This window comes from Octodon degus, unplaced genomic scaffold (genome assembly GCF_000260255.1).
Source record: "Octodon degus isolate 3935 unplaced genomic scaffold, OctDeg1.0 scaffold00031, whole genome shotgun sequence".
Lineage (NCBI taxonomy): Eukaryota > Metazoa > Chordata > Mammalia > Rodentia > Octodontidae > Octodon > Octodon degus.
In genome coordinates, this window is record NW_004524607.1 from 15,953,144 (window position 1) to 15,960,041 (window position 6,898).

The 6,898-nt window shown below is 42.4% G+C and overlaps 1 long non-coding RNA gene across 1 annotated transcript in view; it reads right to left on the minus strand.

Moving 5' to 3' along the window:
- Window positions 1-4,227: 4,227 nt before the first annotated feature.
- LOC111816390 overlaps window positions 4,228-6,898 on the minus strand; it is a 6,053-nt gene continuing 3,382 nt past the window's right edge. Inside the window, exon 3 of the long non-coding RNA XR_002820794.1 lies at window positions 4,228-4,366. This is a non-coding gene — a long non-coding RNA (uncharacterized LOC111816390). The remainder of the gene's footprint in view (window positions 4,367-6,898) is intronic.

Below are 6,898 nucleotides of genomic sequence, written 5' to 3' on the forward strand. Positions count from 1 at the left end.
TTTGCACAGATGAGTAGGCAAACATTTCAATTTTATGCCATTAGCCAGCTTAGGAGAAAGCATGTTGGTGACATAGGCAATGGGATTAGGGATTAAGTGAGTGGTTTCATGGTCATGATGTGCTGACAGATTTATTATGTTTATAGTGTGGTACCAAGCGCAGGTGTGAGGGACACACACAAAACACAGCGTCTTGGGGCTGGGGAGATGGCTCAGTTGAATAAGCACTTGCCTGGCAAGCACAAGGGCCTGAGTTCAATCCCTGGTTCTGAGAAAAAACACAAAAAAACCCACAGCATCTTCTCCAAGGGTGGTGCTCTAGTCTCCAAGTATAATCACCCCAATTCCTCATTTTAAAGCAGGAAGCTGAGTCTAACCTAAAGCATCTTTAGTGATTTTTGGAATGCTATACAAAAATTCTGAACCACAACTGGAAAGGAGAGCTTGGAATTGGGGTTAAGAATGGAGGATTAGAGATAAAGTTGGATTTATAAATTAACTGAAACTATAGTTGGGAATGACTTAATGTGTAAATCTTTTCATCTAGAAAACTGACCACATAAAGTCTGACATGGTCTCTCTCCCCCACTTAGAGATCTCTGAGCCTGGGGAAGATGAGCTATTTAAAGACCATGCTGACACTAACCATGGCCTAGGGAGGGATTAGAGAAACCCCTTGTTTGGGTAATCTAGAAGAATCCAGACTTTTCCAGAAGAACCCAAAGATAATCAGTGCATCGTGCTTCTTCCTAGAGCTGGGGAATCCACAGAGGGACAATGAGCAATAAGAGTTTTGGGGGTCATGTTCTAAATTTTACATTCCTAATTCCAATTGCTGTTGAGGTGGAAGTTGGAGGTATGATTGTCTTACTTTTTGTCGCTGGGACAGAATACCCAACACCCAGAAGTTGAAGGAGGAAAGACTTATTTTGACTCATACTTTACAGAAGTTTCAGTCCACAGTCAGCTGGTTCCAAGGCAGGGCACCATGGCACAGGGGCACTGCAGAGAAAGAGCCCATGACAGAGCAGGCAGGAGGCAGGAGGCAGCGGCAGCAACCCTAGTTTCTTTCTGTCCGCTTATGCTTCAAGCCTATTAACTCGTGCTGCCCACAGCCAGGGTGTAGCTTCCTATTGCCCACAGGCAGAATAGTGCTAACCCATTCAGTAGACTCTGAGTTATCACTTCCTTAATCCATATTCACACACCCTAGATCCACTGCCTCTGAAAAGCCCCACTTCTAAATGCATAAAGCTTTGGGGGTGTGGAGGGGACACCTAAATGCAAACCATAACAATGGTTTTTGATATATTTGGATCTGTAGAGGGTCAGGTTGGGTTTCCTGATCCTTTAAATTATTCTTAAAGTTTAATGTAAAGGTCAGAGCAGTGTCATAGTTTGCTTTAATACACAGTACAAATTTTACTGATTTTGAACATGTTTGGCATAGAAATATTATTCTGTATTATACTGTAGTTCTGTGATATGATAGGTGTTTATATTCTATATTACAATACTGTTCTTATAATGCTCAGTATTAGATATTTCTTTTTTTTTTTTTTTTTTGTATTTTAGGGAAGGGTCCACAGGGTATACAGAGTCTCACTACTAGATCAGACTCATAGTAATCAGCCTCCCAAGTGCTGGGATTACAGGCGCGTGCCACCACATCCAGTCTCAATCACCAGTGTACCGCAGGGGCAGGGCCAGCACAGCAGGACCGGGGATGGAACCCCCGGCCCCTGCATCTGCTTGCAGGTGCTTTAATGTGTTGGATATTTCAAGTGATACATATATATCCTCTTTTCAGATTTTTTTTTTTTTTTTTTTTTTGAGGGGCTGAAGAGATGGCTCAATGGAATAAAGCACAAGGGCCCGAGTTCAATCCCCGGTTCCTCCAAAGAAAAAAGACTTTTTTTTTTTTTGGCTTTTTTATCTATTGTACTTATAGATCCATTATACTTATAGCTAGGTGTTGTTATCCTCTAACTTGTAAACAGAATTGTTCACTGGATGTCTGTTCTTCATTACTGACTTGTGAATGCGGACCTGTGTCTTGAATTCAGCTTGATTGGTGTGTCTGATTCGGGATTGAAGATAAGGCCATGCATCTCAGGAAAATAAAATGCAGATGTACTGTCTTCTCACGTTCTTGCATGTCAGAATTGCTTATTTGCCATCAGATGTGATATTTTCCCCCTCAAGAGGCTATGGCAGGGGCTGGAGAGATGGCTCAGTGGTCTAAAGCACCTACTTAGAACAAGCTTGGCAAAGCATCAGGGACCGCGGTTCAATCCCCCAGCACCACATGCCAGCCAGCCCCGCCCCCTGGTGGGCTGAGCTGGCCACACACACACACCACACTCTCTGTCTCTCTCTCTCTGTCTCTCAAATAAATAAAATAAAAAAAAAAAAAAAAAAAAAAAAGAGGCTATGGCAATTTGATCAAACTTCTTTACTCTGAAAAAGAATCCTCAATTATTTTTCACATAGGCAAAACAAAACCCCCAAACAATACAAAAGACAGATCATAACCTAGACTTATCAGGCAGAAAGAAGGGGACAAGACTGAAGTAGAAAAGACAGTAAGATGGAGAGGAAGTAAGTAAATTCTGTTGTCAACTAGGTAATCACCCACGATCCCAAATATAGTAACGGCGTCTCAGTAAAGAGCCACTGCCTGGGAACAGCCACATAAAGGTAGGAACACACAGGCAAAGTGGAGCCTCCCTTTGCTATTCCAGGGTATATGGGAGGTTTTCTCATAACCTATAAGTCCTACTTTACACAATAGGTGGAAAATCTAGAACAATGTTTACAACTGGAAAGAAATAAGGATACAGGAGCAATTTCTGAGCAAGAGGAAATGATCAGAACACAAACTGTCAAAGAGATGGGGGTGGAGAGGAAAGGGCTCACAGCATGGATACCAAATGGCTGCAGAGAAGCATCTTGGGACATGGCAGCATCAGAGAAGAGGGCAGCAGCTGAGGAGAAGAGCAACTAGAACTAACTCCTGAGTCAGAAGGAAACAAGGCTATAAAGCAGGCAGACAGAGGAGATGTAAGTAGGGTTAGAAAAGTAAGGGAATCAAGGTCTAGGGTATAAGAAGGGCTGAAATGTGGAATAAGCTTAAAGTCTGACAAAGTGTATAAAGCAAAGAGAAAGGGAGGGAAGGCAAGCAGAATAAGTGATGAACGTAGAAAGATAAGAGATAGAAAGCAGGATGTGACTGTTAGTGCCTCATAGAGCACTGTGTATGGCTGCACAACACAGTAAATGTACAGTCCTGTGCCACATAGGACACTTTAACAAGATACCACATATACAATGGTGGTTCTATGACATGGCATTGCCTACTGATTTCCTAGCTCTTACAATTGGGTGAAGAGTTCACTGCAGGTTATTTGCACAAGGACAATTTCAGCAGATGACCAATTCCTCAGAGCATACCCCCATCATTATTTCCTCATGCCTGACCTCAATGTCAAGCAAGCCTTCCCTAAACAGACTGGAAAGTGCTCGGCACAGTGACCCCACCTGGAATCTCATCACTCTGGGAGCCCTCAGCAGGCATGTATATAAGCCCAGCCTAGCAGAAAGTTGAGCATGGACAGAACAAAATATGTATCTTGTAGAGTGGAAGACGGCACCTGGAGAGCTCATGACCATTTGTCAACCTTCTTCCAGTCTTCAGACTAGCTCTCGAAGTAGACATGGCCTAGGTGGTGTGGATGGTCAAATCCTAGGACTGTCAGTGGAGGAACTGAAGACACATGAGGTCTGAGAAGGTAAACAGTAAGGAAAAAGGGCTACAGGAGGAAAAAGGAGAGAACTGGGAAGTCAGGGATGGGAGTGGAAAAGGACGGGGGTGGGACAAGAGTGGTCAATGGAGGGAAAACATGCACATCAACAAGGGGGTTAGAAGATGAGATCCAAAAATGAACAGGGAGAGGTGGCTCATGCAGTGATGGCTCAGTGATTGTTCAACTTGAGAGGTTTAGTTAAGAGAAGCTTAACTAAATTGGTCAGCAATTCTATAGCCTACGGTGTAGAAGACTCACCCTAGGGCAGGTTGTTACCTGGATGGTGTAAGGGGAAATGAAGAAGGACGGATCATCTTTTGTTTCTTCAGAAGAGCTTCAGTTTTCACCTTCACCTTGGACATCATCTCCTGTTTCCAGTGCAGATTCTTTAGCTTCTGGCAGATCCTTCAGCCTTCTGGTATAGACTTCAGCCTTCCATCACAGACCCATAGGCCTCCTGATATGGACTTGCACAGGACACTGCAGCAAACTCCAGATCTTGGACTGAATTCTTCAGGCTTCAGTGTCCAGATGCCCTCTGTACACTTCTTAATCCAACTCTGTAAGTGACCATGATACGTCAATCTTGTTAATTCTTATACATTTGTATATCTTGGGTTATGTCTGTTTCTCTAGTAAAATACTGACTGATGCACAAGCTCATATCCCCCCACTCTATGGGAGAAGGCATCTATCAGAGGAAGAGTCTATAGGTAATGGAAGAGGGAATGACAGGTGCCCTACTTCCTGCTTTGGTCCTCTTTGGGGTGAGGGGAGAAGGGAGAAGAATAGGGGGAAGAGAGAGAAGAGGACAAAGAAGAACAAAAAGAAAAGTGAGAGGGGAGGAAGAAGGTCATTGGTTTGACTTAGGTCCCAAAGATGAGCCCAGCCTCCCACATCTGTCTTCTGGCCAGAAAAGGAATGGGACTAGTCACCAGACATGAAGAAGGATGCACACAAGGACAAGTCTGATTTTTAACTCCTCTATGCCACAGGACCTGATCCAGTGGGAAGGGAGGTCTAGGAAACACTGTTGGCACCCATGCAGCCTTGAGCCACCCAGTGTTAGTCACTTGGGAGGAAAGGGACAAATACACAAAGAAACTCCTAAATAAACACCTCCCCCGATACCCCTTAGTTGGTGGGGAGTCAGGGGTGTGCATAGAGAATGAGATCCAGAGAAAGAAGAGGATGGAGGCAGGGGGATGGTGGTACCACCCATGTAAGAGTGCTTGAGACAACAAAGGTACAGCTGCTTCCTTGACCAGAATAGGCGCGACCACCTGCAGGCCAGAAATGAGCTGACAAACTCATCCACAGAAAGGAAGAACCTGGGTGAAGGGACCCCCCAAGACAGGGCTGTTGGAGGGGTGTGGTGTTATAGGGTTTAGAAAACTGACTGACCAATAAATCATGGAAAATCACATGCCAATACTTAAGCAGCCCAAATAAAATACTAGCAAATAGAACCCAATACTAGACTAAAAATAGAATGCATAATGACCAAATAGAAGCTAAGACTATAGATTAATGTGTGGAAAGCCGAAAATACAACATACCACTATCACATAGATAAGAAAACATTTGTATTTTCCAAACGCACTTGAAAAAGTCTGACAATATTAAAAATGTATATCTGATTTTTCCTTTTTATTTTCTTCTTTCCTTTTCATTATACTGAGGATTAAATTAGTACTTTGTACATGCTATCTAGGAACTCTAGTATTATGCTAGATTCCTGGCCTTGCAAACCTGATTTTTGAAGGAACTCAAGGAAGCAGAAACTGGATACTTCAATAACATCAATACATACATACACACATACATACATACATACATTCATGTATTTTGACACTTTAATATGCCCAGTACATATGACATCTATGTACCTGTATATGTGATACACATGTATATGTCACTCACTGGCAAGCATGTATATCCATGTTGCTAAGTTTATATTTACACATATGCATGCACACACACACGCATACTTACACCTCAGCCCTCTCAGTTCTGAAGTCAGGAAATGGTGAAACACTATACATATTCCCACTAAAATCAGGACAATTAAAATGCACATCATCTTCAATTAGAAAAGAGGAATACAATCGAAAACCTATTTCTATTTGCTGATGATATAAAAACTCAGAAAAAGGATGACGAAACTAACTCAACAAAACAATTACAAGGTCAGAGTATCTGAAATCAACACACAAACCAATAGCTTTCCTTATATAACAGTAAAAAGACAAAAAAGTAGAAAGGCATGTGAAACACCAGTGCCTCTAACTTCTTGTTCTGTGATACAAGCTCTCACACATATGACCACTACCATGATGTGATACAGTCAGGAACAAAGCTGTTGTCAGCATCAAAACCTTGAACTTCCTAAACTGCAAGTAAAAGAAACCTATCCTCTTTATGTCTGCTGCCTCCTGTCATTGTTGTAGGGCAAAGCTACAACCAATGGTGCAAGAGCAAGCAATAAACACCTAAATGGCTTCAAAACTGCACCCAGACCTTATACCACAGAAGAATCAACTCCACCTGGATCAGTGATCTAAATATGAAAAGTCCAACCATACAGAAATAAACTGAGAGGGGCCGGGGAGATAGCTCAGTAGAATAAGCAATTGCCTTGCAAGCACAAGGGTCTGAGTTCAATCCCCGGTTCCGCCAAAAAAGAAAAAAAAAAAAAAAAGACTCCACAACCTTGTCGTGGGGCAAGGTTTTCCAACTGTGACTCATGTATATAAAATGTGGAGATGTTAGGACTTCTGTTTTCAGCCATGACTGATATCCCCCTACACACAGAGACAAAATACTCAAAGACTGGTTTTCAAGAACACTAACACCAGACAGTGAAAGATGGTAATCTGTGAGACATGAAAAACTACCTAAGCCTGACAGCTGTTGGCTAAGAGTTTCCAGGCTATGACTAGGGAAAAAGAGAAAATTGTTGAGAGACCAGGAAAAATAGGACAGAAAACAGAATCCACAGGGAAGAAAATAACCACTTAATCCAAACTGGTGAAGAATGGAATGGTTGATACACAGATGTTACAATTAGCAGAGAACATTGAAAGTTTGCC